Consider the following 13,830-nt stretch of genomic DNA (forward strand, 5'->3'; position numbering starts at 1 on the left):
ACAAAAGGGTGTGGACCGTAAAGGGGAGAAAAAAACAATTGATAGAAATTGTCTGAGAAACTCAGATGTGGAATTTATTAGACAAAGCTTTTAAATCAGCTATTACTTTAAAAAAAGTTTGAGGAAATTATGTCTAAAGGATTCAAGGAAAATATAAAAATGATGTCTGACCAAAAAGAGAATTATCAATAGAGATATAAATTACTTTTTAATCAAATAGAAATTCTAGAGTTGAACACTATAATAACTAAAAAATTTACTAGAACTTCCTCACTTTGATCTACAAAAAAGCCCTAATCATACTTAATGGTAAGAAACTGAAAGATTTCCCACTAAGATCAGATACAAGGCAAGGATGTCTCTCTCCCAACTCCCCTACAACATCATACTGGAAGTTCTAACTAATGCAATATGATAAGGAAATGACATAAAAATACACAGATTGGGAAGGAAGAAATAAAATTATCTTTGTTCATAGGTGACATATTTTCCTATGTAGAAAATCCAAAAGAACTGACAAAAAATGTCCTGGAACTAATAAGTGATTAGAACAAGGTTGTAGGATACAAGGTTAATATACAAAAGTCAATTGCCTTCTCACATACCAGCAACAAACAAGTGGAATTTGAAACAAAAAATAAAACCAGCCCTGACTTGGTGTGGCTCAGTAAGTTGGGAGTTGTCCTGCAAAGTGAAAGTTTGCAGGTTTGATCCCTGGTTGCGGCACATGCTTGGGTTGTGGGTTTGGTGCCCAGTTGGGGTGTGAACGAGAAGCAACCCACCAATGTTTCTTTCTCATGTGGATGTTTCTCTTCCTCTCTTCTCCCTCTCTTCCCTTCTCTCTAAAGATAAATGAATAAAATCTTTAAAACAAAACAATATCACTTACTTTAGCAACCAGAATAATACTCAGAAATAAATCTAACAAAATATGTACAAGATATGTGTAAAGAAAACAACAAAACTGGTGAGCAAAACAGGAACTAAATACATGGAGAGATATTTCATGTTCATGAATAAGATCAATCTTGTCATGTCAGTCATGTCAGTTAAGATCAGTCATGTCATGACATGAATTCCCACATCAGTTGGGAATTCAATGCGACCCCAATCAAAATTCCATTAAATTATTTTGTAGATATTGACAAACTGATTCTACAGTTTATACAAGGTCTGTACAGAAGGTATCCAGCCACGTAATATGAAAAATAGAGACATTTATTGAAGAAGATACAAGAAACATTGTACAGCTCTGGCTGGTGTGGCTCAGTGGATTGAGTGCTGGCCTGGGAACGAAAGGGTCGCTGGTTTGATTTCCAGTCAGGGCACATGCCTGGGTTGCAGGCCAGGTCCCCAGTGTGGGGTGTACCAGGCAACCAAGCATTGATGTTTCTCTGCCTCTCTCCCTCTCTTCTCCTCTGTCTAAAAATAAACAAATAAAATCTTAAGAAAAAAGAAACACTGTACATAGGACAATGACACCGTAGTCCCCTTCAGAGTAGGCACCTTAGACTTCACACAGTTCTCCCAAACACCATCAGCTGCCCTGTCATATTTTCCTGAATCTCATCGATGATCTGAAATTTCTTCCCTTTCAAAGGTGATTTTAGTTTGGGGAAAAGCCAGAAGTCACAGGGCACTAAATATGGGTTGTAGGGAGGCTGAGTCACCTGGGTGATCTGATGTTTCACCAAAAAACTGCACAAGACGTGATGCATGAGAGGGTGAGTTGCCACGATGCAGCTGCCAGTTGCCCATAGCTGCAGCCTTCTGAATTATCTGAATAGTTTCAGTGGAGGAATGTTCAAGCTTAACACAAAATTTGATGCAGATTTATTGCTCTACTTGCCCAAGTCATTTTGAATGCAATAGCCACACAGTACACACGCTCACTCAATGGCATCTACCACTCCCACTGACCAGTCCAGTGAAGTTGTCATTGTTCATGCATGCACATTCCAGTCCACTCTCCTTGGCTGCCAGGTTACATCAATGTCGTGTGCAAACCGTTTTCATTATATTAACAACGACTGAACTTTTTCCAGACAGATGTAGTATAGAGAGCTAAAGAGCCAGAACAGCCAACACAATATTGAAAGAGAAAAACAAAGTTGGAGGACTGACAATATCTGACTTCAAGACTTACTATAAAGACACAGTCATCAACACAATGTGGTATTGGCGAAAGAATAGACAAACAGATCAACAGAACAGAATGGAGAGCCCACAGAAATATACTCTACTGATCTTTGAAAAAAGATATTGCTTATCCTAGGCAATACAATGGACAATAGTCTTTGAAACAAGTGGTGCTGGAACAACTGGATGTCCACACACAAAAAGATTAATCTAGATTCTAGACACAAGCCTTATACCCTTCACAAAAGTGACTTAAATGGATCAGGCCTAAATGGATCACTGATGCAAAACCATAAAACTCCTAGAAGATAACACAGGAGAAAGTCTAGGTGGCCTTGTTAGATACAACACCAAAGACATCACTTATGAAAGAAAGAATTGATAAACTAGATTTAATTGATACTTTAAATTTCTGCTCAGTAAAAGACACCTTCAAGAGAATGATACAGCCCTAGTTGGTGTGGTTCAGTGGATTGAGTGCCAGCCTGTGAACCAAAGGGTCACTGGTTCAATTCCTAGTCAGAGCACATGCCTGGGTTGTAGGCCAGGTCCCCAGTGAGGGGTATGTGAGAGGCAACTGCACATTAATGTTGCTGTGCCTCTCTTTCTCCCTCTCTTACCCTCTATCTAACAATAGATTTTAAAAATCTTAAGAAAAAAAGAGAATGATACAAACCACAGACTAATAAAAAGTATTTGCAAGAGACATGTCTGATAAACAACTGTTATCCATCCCTGACTAGTATGGCTCCGTTGGTTGGGCATCATCCCACAGTGCAAAAGGTTGCCAACTCAACCCCGGTCAGGGTACATGGCTAGGTTGTGGATTCAGTACCTGGACAGAGCACATATGAGAAGCAGCCAACTGATGTTCTATCTCATGTCAATGTTTCCCTCTCGCTCTCCCTCCCTTTCCCTCTCTCTCAAAATAAATAAATAAAATCTTTAAAAAAAAGAATTTATTCAAAACATACAATGAATTCTTAAAATTCAACAACAATAAAATGAACAACCAGCCCTGACTGGGTCTCAGTTGTTTGGAGGGTCATCTCACACACCAAAAGCTTGTGAGTTTGATTCCCAATCAGGGCACATACCTAGATTGCAGGTTCAATCCCCATCGGCGAGCATACGGGAGGCAACTATCGATATTTCCCTCTCACATTGATGAGGTTTCAAAAAAAAAAAAGAAAAAAGCAACCAGATTAAAAAATGAGCAAAAGATCTGAACAGGCACCACTCCAAAGGAGATAGACAATTGGTAAATAAGCATTAAAAAACTGCTCAACATCATACATCATTAGGGAAAGGCAAATTAAAACAATAAGATACCACTACACATCTTGTAGAATCTCCGGAATCTGGAACACTGACCACACCATGTTGGAGAGGGGGTGGAGCAACAGGAACTCTCATTCATTGCTGGTGGGAATGCAGAATAGCACAGTTTTGGAAGATGGTTTGGAAGACACTTTGGTGCTTTCTTATAAAACTAAAGATACTCTTACCTTATGATCCAGCAATCATGCTCCTTAGTATTTCCCCAAAGGAATTAAAAACTTACGTCCACACAAAAACTTGTACACAGATGTTTATAGCAACTTTAATTCATAGCAACTTTATTCATAGTTATAAATCTTGGAGGAAACCAAGATGTCCTTCAATAGGTGAATGAATAAATAAACTGTGCCACATCCAGACAATGGAATATTATTCAGCACTAAAAAGAAATGAACTATTAAGACATTGAAAAGACATGTAGGAACCTTAAATACATATTAGTAAGTGAGGGAAGCCAAAGTAAAAAGGCTACATAAAACAGCTTTCAGTTGTATAGCATTCTAGAAAAGGAAAAACTATGGAGACATTACATAGATCAGTGGTTAGAGGGGTTGGAGGGATAGAGGGATACACAGGCGGGCACAGAGGGTTTTCAGGGCAGAGGAAATCCTCTACACGGTAAGACTACATCATTATACATTTGTCCAAACCCAAAGAATGTGCAACACAGAGTGAACCCTATGCAAACTAGAAACATTGAGTCATTACGATGGGTTAATACAGGTTCATCAGTTGGAACAAATGTACCAATCTGGTAGAGGATTTGGGGTATAATGAGGGAAGCTATATGTGTGTGGGGGCAGGGGGCATATAGGAAATCTCCGTACCTTCTCAATTTTATTGTGAAGCTTAAAAATGCTCACTAAAAAGTTTGAATTAAAAAAAACATATACTAGAGGTTCTCAGCAGCAGAAGAAAGGTCTATGAATTTGAATGTAGAATATAGAAATTGTTCACTCTTAGGAACCAAAAGAATAAACAAAAATGAACAGGCTCTCAGGGAATGCATTCTGAAATATGTCCCAAAGTGTCTTCCAAATGGGAGTCCTAGAAGGGGGAGAATGAATGAGAGAGAGAGAGAGAGAGAGAGAGAGAGAAAGAGAGAGAGAGAGAGATTGGTTTGTAAAAAAATGGTCAAAATCTCTCAAATTTTATAAAAACATTACCCTATACATCTAAGAAGCTAAATTAACTCCAAGTAAGATAAACTCAAAGAAACTTATACTTAAACACATCAGAGTTAAACTATTGAAAGATAAAGACAAATAGAGAATCTTGAATGTAGCAATAGAAAAACAACTCATCATTTATAAGAGATTCTCAATAAAATCAGCTGCAAAAACAAAACTGTTAATGACTCATCAGAAACTATGAAGACCAGGAGGCAGTAGGATAATATATTCAAAATGCTAAAAGGAAAAGACTGTTTACCAAGAATTTTATAAACAGAAAAACTACCCTCAGAAATGAAGGAGAAATTTAAAATACCCAAATAAACCAAAACTGAGAGAATTTATCATTACTAGACCTCTCCTACAATAAACACCAAAGGTTGACCTTCAGGCTGACATGAAATGACAAAAGACAGTTACTTAAATTCATATAAAGAAATAAAGGGATTTTGAGGAACTTCCGCCAAGATGGAGGCATAGGTGGAAACACTGTGCCTTCTCCCACAACCAAGTTTGAATACAACAAAGGTTTGGAGAAACAAAGACACAACCAAAGGACAGAAAATTGAATTATACGGAAGTCCGACTACATCTAACCGTTCAAGGGGGATGGTAAGAGGGGCGGAGCCAGCAGTGAGCAGGGTCGGGCAGGACAGGGCCCCCGACCCAGGCGCGCAGGCAGACAAGAACCAGTTGGGGTGCGGGGCAGACCGCGGGCGCATATTCGCGCACAGTGAGACAGACCACGCAGGCCCCAGGGGGCGAGGGCTGACGGCGGTGGCACACTCTCGAGCAGTGGGACGAAACGCGTGGGCCAGGTGACGGCAGCGACTGCGGCACCGGTGAGGGCCGTGGCGACAGGCGGCGGACAGGATGCCATAGTCCCTCTTTGACCCCGCCCCCACATACAGCATCACAACCCAGCGACTTAGTTGCCCTGCAATATCGGTGAGAGCCATTGTCGCTCTTTGACCCCGCCCCCACATACAACGTCACAACCTAGCGACTTAGTTGCCCTTCGGCACCGGTGAGGGCTGGGGCGGCAGGCGGCAGACGGGACGCCAGAGTCCCTCTTTGACCCCGCCCCCACATACAACGTCACAACCCAGCGACTTAGTTGCCCTGTTCTAGTGAACATTTTAGGGCTCTGATCCTGCTATGGAACAGGCACGAACAACCCGAAGGATGGCACAAGAAGAACTCAAAGTCCAAGAGCCAATAACTCTCAGCGACCAAGAAATTGCCAGCCTCTCAGAAGCACAATTCAGGACACTATTTACCAGGATGCTCACAGAACTGGTAGATTATAGTCACAAATTAGAGGAACAAAGTCACAAATTAGAGGAATATATGAAGGCTAAACTAATTGAAATGAAGGGAGATGCACAGGAAACCAATAGTGATGGAAAGGAAACGGGGACTCAAATCAATGGAATGGACCAGAAGGAAGAACAAAACATCCCACCAGAAAGGAATGAAGAAATGAGAATTCAAAAAAATGAGGAGAGGCTTAGGAACCTCCAGGACATCTTTAAACGTTCCAACATCCGAATTATAGGGGTACCAGAAGGGGGAAAGAAACAGCCACGAGTGGAAAACATATTTGAACAAATAATAAAGGAGAACTTCCCCAGTCTGGCAAAGGAAATAGACTTCCAGGAAATCCAGGAAGCTCAGAGAGTGCCAAAGAAGTTGGACCCAAGGAGGAACACACCAAGGCACATCATAATTACATTAGCCAAGACCAAAATGAAGGAGAGAATCCTAGAAGCATCAAGGGATAAGGGGACAGTCACCTACAAAGGAGTACCCATCAGACTGTCAGCGGATTTCTCAAAAGAGACCTTACAGGCAAGAAGGGGCTGGAAAGAAGTATTCCAAGTCATGAAATCCAAAGACCTACAGCCAAGATTGCTTTATCCAGCAAAGCTTTCATTTAGAATGGAAGGACAGATAAAGTGCTTCTCAGATAAGGTCAAGTTCAAGGAGTTCATCATTACCAAGCCCTTATTATATGAAATGCTAAAGGGACTTATATAAGAAAAAGAAGATGAAAAATATTAACAGTGAAAGGACAGCAAACACACAGCTATTAACAACCACACCCAAAACAAAAGCAAACCAAGAGGACAGCTAGATCAGGAGTGGAACCATAGAAATGAAGAACACATGGAGGGTTAGAAACAGGGGGGTGGGAGGGGGAGAAGGGGGGAGAAGGCACAGAAAATAGCATAGATGGTAGGTAGAAAATAGATAGTGGGGAGGGCGAGAATAGTGGGGGAAATATAGAATCCAAAGAACTTGAGACACGTGGTTATAAACTAAGGGGGGCAGAATGGTGGGGGAGGGAGGGTGGGGGTGGAAGGGATTGATGGGGGGGAATAGAACAACTGTAATGGGATAATCAATAAAATATATTTTTAAAAAAATTTTATAGTAAAAAGGAAATAGAAAAAAAAAGAAATAAAGGGCACTAGTAAAAGTTTCTACATAGAGGAACATAAAACACACTTTAAGTGCATTTACATTATAACACTTTCCTTGTCCTATCTAATGGAAAGACAGCTGCATAAAATAATGATAATAAAACTGTGTCAATAGATTTATCATGTATAATGCTGTAATCTATATGACAATAATAGTGCATGAGAGTTTGGGAAAGAATGAAGTTATACTGTAGCAAAATTTTGAACACTATTAAAACTCAGTTGGTATTAATCTGAACTAGATTGTTATAAATTATGATGCTAATTATAGTCCCAGAGCAAGTACTAAGAAAAAACTTTTATATACAGTAAAAGAAACAACAAAGGAATTAAAATGATACACTAGAAAATATCTATTAAGCACGAAAGAAGAGAGTAATGGAGAAAGAGAACAACAAAAAAGACATGAGACATATATAAAACAAGTAAAATTGCAGATATATATTGCAGATAGATATCAATGGTAATTAAATTAGATATAAGTGGATTAAATACCTTTTAATCCATTTTAAATGGATAAAAATACAGAGATTGGCAGATAAGAAATCATTATTCAGCTGCATGCTGTCTACATGAGCCCCATCTTAGATGCATAGACACAGAAAGTTACAATTAAGAGGACAGAAGAAGCTATATCATGAAAACAATAACCAAAGGATATCAGGACTGATTATGATGATATCAGACAAATAGAATCTAAGACCAAAACTGTTAAAAGGCAAAACAAATTTTACAATGACAAAAGAGTTAATCCATCAGGAACATATAACAATTATGAACAAATACACCAAGGGGATTAAGAAGTACTTAAACTTCCAGTTATAAAACTAGTCATGGGGATGTAATGTACACCACAGGCAATACAGTTAATAACAGTTACATCTATATCTATATATCTATATTTATAAAAATATAGTGAACACAGTAATATGTAGTTACTACACCATACTAGGTATGTATGGTGCCAGGTGAATGCTACAATTATCATGCTGATTACTTAGTAATGTAAATACATGTTTATTCGCTATGTTGCACACCTGAAACTAATACAACATTGTATGTTAACTATAATTTTAAAATAAAGGAAAAATAAACAAATGCACCTAACAATAGAGTCACCAAATACACAAAGTAAAATCTGATGGAATTGAAGAGAGAAATACACAGTTCAACAATAACAACTAAATATTCCAATTCCCCCCTACCAACAATGAATTGAATCACTAGGCAGATCAACAGGAAAAGAGAAGACCTGTACAACACTAAACCAGCTAGATAAAACAGAATTTACAGAATACACCAGCAAACATAAAAAGAATACGTATTCTTCTCAAATGCGTATGTAACAACATGGTAGGCCTTTCTCTTTTTTTTTCTTTTAAAGACTTTATTTATTTGTAGAGAGATGGGGTGGGAGGGAGAAAGAGGGAGAGAAACATCAGTGTGCGGTTGCCTCTTGCACACTCCCTACTGGGGACCTGGCCCACAGGCCAGGCATGTGACCCTCTGGTTCACAGGCCTGCTCTCAATCCACTCAGCTACACCAGCCAGGCTGTTTTTTATTTTTATTTTTATTGTTTAAGAGAAAGGGGAAAGGAGGGAGAAGGCAATTGATAGCAACAATGATGCGAGAGAGATACATCTATCGGTTGCTTCTCACACTAGCTCTGACACAGATGGAACCCTCAACCCCTCAACCCAGCATGTGCCCTGAGGGAATTGTACTAGTGACCTTTTGCTCTGTAGGACAATCAATGCCCACTGAGTGAGCCACACCGGTCAGGCCATGTTAGACCATTTTAAAGGGCATCAGTGAATTTTTTAAAAACTGAAATAATACAGGTACACAGTATATTCTCTGGCCACAATGGAATAAAATTGGAAATCAATAAGAGAAAGATGTAGGAAATTGACAAGTATGTGTAAATTAAACAACATACTACTAAATAATCAATAAGTCAAAGAATACTTTACAAGAGAAATTTAAAAATACTTGGTGAGTAAAATTAAGATGCAAAATACCAAAACTTATGGGATACAGCTAAAGCGGTGCTTAGACCTTTGAACACCTATGTTAAAACGAAGAAAGAGCCCTGGCTGGTATAGCTCAGTGGATTGAGCATGGGCCTGTGAACCAAAGGGTCGCCAGTTCGATTCCCAGTCAGGGCACATGCCTGGGTTGCAAGCCAAATCCCTGGTTTGGGGCATGCCAGAGGCAATCACACATTGATGTTTCTCTCCTTCTCTTTCTCCTTCCCTTCCCCTCCCTAAAAAAATAAATATATAAAATCTTTTAAAAAAATGAAGAAAGATCTTAATCAATCACCTAGTACCTTAATAAAAAAAAAAGATTAAAATAATCCAAACCTACGGGAAGGAAAGAAATAATAAAGAGTAAAACAGAAATAGAGGAAATAAAACAATAGAGAAAATCAATAAAACCAAAAGTTAGTTATTTGAAATGATTAACAAAACTAATAAATGTTCAGCTAGCTTGAGCAAGAAAAAAAATCAAAGTACAAAGTCAGGAATAGGAATAAAAGAGGAGACATCATTGTTGCTACAGAAGTAAAAAGCAATGTAAGAGAATACTATGAACACCTAGAAAATATACATGAAGTGAACCAATACCCAGAAAAACACAAACTGTTAAAGAAAACACAAGAAGAAATGAAATTCTAAATATTCCTATAACAAGTAAAGAGATGAATTAGTAATTTTAAAACTTCTCAAGAAGAAAATTGCAGGTCCAGATGGCCTTTGTGGTGCATTTCACCAAATGTTTACATAGTAATTAATACCAATCACTTACAAAATCTTCCAAAATAGGAGGGAACACTTCTCAACTCATTCTATGAGACCAGTATTGCCCTGACACAATATCAGGCAAAGACATCACAGGAAAAGAAAATTGTACTGCAGTATCCATTTTGAATAAAGTCACAAGTCTCCTTGACAAAATACCAGCAAACTAAATTCAGCATAATGTAAAAGGTATTATATACCATTGCCAAGTAAGATTCATCTCAGGAATGCAAGTTGTTTTAAGGGAAAAACCCACATGATCTTCTTAATTGATTCAGAAATATCATTTGACAAAACCCCAAATCCTTTCATGATAAAAAAATAGAACTTTAGGCCAAGATGGAGGCGTAGGTGGAAAACACCGTGCCTCCTCGCAGAACTAAGTTTAAAGACAACAAAGTTTTAGTAACAAAAACACAACCAAAACAGACAGAAAACTGAACTGTATGGAAGTCTGACAACAACAAACCAATCATCCAGACCAGTAAGAGGGGCAGAGTCAGCAGCTGGCAAATGGGGTTGCACAGGAAAAAGCAGCTGGACCAACCCAGGTGCACAGGCAGCGGTTGGCAGATCCCAGGTGTGGGGTGGCAACGGGCAGACCCAGTGAGGGCGCAAGGCGGCTGGCTGATTGCAGTCACACATTCACGTGCAGATAAACCAGGCAAAAAGACGAGCAGTGAGACACACCGTGCAAACCAGGGCCCCAGCGCTGGGAATTAAAGCCTAAAAGCACCAATTGGAAAAACTTCCGGGGGTCAAGGTGCCAGGAGAGGCTCCCAGGCTCACAGAGAGTTCACTGGAGAGACCCACAGGGTTCTGGAGGGTGCACAAGCCCACACATCCGGGAACCAGCACGAGAAGGGCCCAATTTGCTTGTGGGAAGCAGCAGAGGGGACTGAAATCTGAAACCCGAGAGCGTGGAACAGGGGCCATTGCCCCCCTCTGACCCCGCCCCCACATGCAGCGTCACAACCCAGCAACTGGATTGCCCGCCGTGGTGAACACCTAAGGCTCCGCCCCTCATACAGGCGTGAACAGACAAAAACATTAAGGCTCTAAAAGAACGCAAAGCCCCAGAGCCAATAACTCTAAGTGACCAAGAAATAGCCAACCTATTAGATGCACAGTTCAAAATACTGATCAGGATGCTCACAGAACTGGTTGATTTTAATCACAAATTAGAGGAACAAATGAAGGCTAAACTAAATGAAATGAAAGGAAATGCCCAGGAAACCAATAGTGACGGAAAGGAAACTGGGACTCAAATCAAGGGAGTGGACCAGAAGGAAGAAAAAAAATGACCAAACAGAAAAGAAGGAAGAAACAAGAATTCAAAAAAATGAGGAGAGGCTTAGGAACCTTCAGGACATTTTTAAATGTTCCAATATCCAAATTATAGGGGTACCAGAGGGGAAGAGGAAGAGCAAGTGGAAAACTTGAACAAATAATGAAGGAGAACTTCCCCAATCTGGCAAAGGAAATAGACTTACAGGAAGTCCAGGAAGCACAGAGAGTCCCAAAGAAAGTGGACCCAAGAAGGAACACACCAAGGCACATCATAATTACATTAGCCCAGATTAAAATGAAGGAGAGAATCCTAGAAGCAGCAAGAGATAAGGGGACAGTCACCTACAAAGAAGTTCCCATCAGACTGTCAGCAGATTTCTCAAAAGAGACCTTATAGGCAAGAAGGTGCTGGAAAGAAGTATTCCAAGTCATGAAATCCAAAGACCTACAGCCAAGATTGCTCTATCCAGGAAAGCTTTCATTTAGAATGGAAGGGCAGATAAAGTGCTTCTCAGATAAGGTCAAATTCCAGGAGTTCATCATCACCAAGCCTTTATTTTATGAAATGTTAAAGGGACTTATCTGAGAAAAAGAAGATAAAAAATATGAACAGTGAAAGGACAGCAAACTCACAGTTATTAACAACCACACCTAAAACAAAAGCAAACTAAGAGGACAGACAGCTAGATCAAGAGCAGAACCACAGAAATGGAGATCACATGGAAGGTTAGCAACAGGGATGTGGGAGAATAGAATAAGTAGCATAGACGGTAGGTAGAAAATAGACAGGGGGAAGGGCAAGGACAGTATGGGAAATATAGAATCTAAAGAACTTGTGACACATGGACATAAACTAAAGGGGGGAATGGTGGGGGAGGGGGTGTGCAGGGTGGAGGGGAATGAAGGGGGAATGGGACAATTGTAATGGCATTATCAATAAAATATATTTAATAAATAAATAAATCCAACAATGAACACATTATGAATAAAATGGAATTTTCCCAACCAGATAAAGACCATCTATGAAAAAAAGTCCACTGCTAAATTCATATTCAAAGCCAAAAGGCTTTTCTCCTAATACCAGGAATAAGATAAATATATTCACTCTCATTGTGTCTACTCAGTGCTGTATGATGGTTGTAGCTAGGACTATTAGTCATGAAAAAGAAATAAAAGTCATCCAGATTGAAAAGAAGAAATAAAACTATTTCTGTTCACAGAGGGTATAACATTGTATACAGAAAATCCTAAGGAACCCACAAAAACATTATACTACTAATACTTAGTGAATTCATCAAGTTTGTAGGACAGCAGACAAATATAAAAAAGTCAATTGTATCTCTTTTGGGAGGGAGGACTTCCAGCCAAGATGGAGTCATAGGTAGACACACTATGATTCCTTGCACAACCAAAAGAAGGACAACAACAAATTTAAAAACAAAAAAACAACCAGAACTGACAGAAAATCAAACTGTATAAAAGTCCAACAACCAAGGAGTTAAAGAAGAAACATTCATCCAGACCAGTAGGTGAGGTGGAGACAGGCAGCTGGGCAGAGAGGATGCTGGGCAGAAAGGACTCTCTGCCAGGTGGAGGCTGGAGGACCAGGGTGGGCAAGACGGCAGCTGGCTGAACAGGTGGTCCCATATTTGCGTGCAGATAAACCAAGAAAAATAACTAGGGAGTGAAAAAGACCATGCAACCCAGAGCTCCAGTGCAGGGAAATAAAGTCTCAAAACCTCTGACTGAAAAAACCTGTGGGGGTTGAAGTGGCAGGAGAAACTCCCAGCCTCACAGGAGAGTTTGTTGGAGAGGCCCACAGGCTCCTAGAATGTACATAAAGTCAGTCACCAGAAAATTAGCACCAGAAGGGCTCAATTTGCTTGTGGGTAGCGGAGGAAGTGACTGAAAGCCAGTAGTGACTGAAAGCGGCACTGTTCTCTCTCTGACCCCTCCCCCACGTAAAGCGCCAACACATAGCAACATAGGTTGCCCTGCCCTGATAAAAACCTAAGGCTCTGCCCTTTTACCATGTAACAGGCATGCCAGAGACAGAAAAAAACACGGCCCAAATGAAAGAACAGATCAAAGCTCCAGAAAAAACAAAATGATGAAAAGATAGCCAACCTATTAGATGCACAGTTAAAAACACTGATAATCAGGATGCTCACTGAATTGGTTGAGTATGGTCACAAAATAGAGGAAAATATGAAGGCTACGAAAAGTGAAATAGAGGAAAATGTACAGGACAGTGAAGGGAAGAAAACTGGGACTCAAATCAATGATTTGGAACAGAAGGAAGAAATAAACATTCAACCAGGGCAGAATGAAGAAACAAGAATTCAAAAATATGAGGAGATGCTTAGGAACCTCTGGGACAACTTCAAAAGTTCCAACATCTGAATCATAGAGGTGCCAGAAGGAGAAGAGGAAGACCAAGGAACTGAAAACTTATTTGAAAAAATAATAAAGGAGAATTTCCCTCATCTGGCAAAGGAAACAGACTTCCAGGAAATCCAAGAAGCTCAGAGAGTCCCAAAGAAATTGAACCCAAGGAGGACCACACCAAGACACATCATAATTAAAATGTCAAAGGT

This window comes from Sturnira hondurensis, unplaced genomic scaffold (assembly GCF_014824575.4).
Source record: "Sturnira hondurensis isolate 20B ecotype Veracruz unplaced genomic scaffold, ASM1482457v3 Scaffold0017746, whole genome shotgun sequence".
NCBI classification, from domain to species: Eukaryota; Metazoa; Chordata; class Mammalia; order Chiroptera; family Phyllostomidae; genus Sturnira; species Sturnira hondurensis.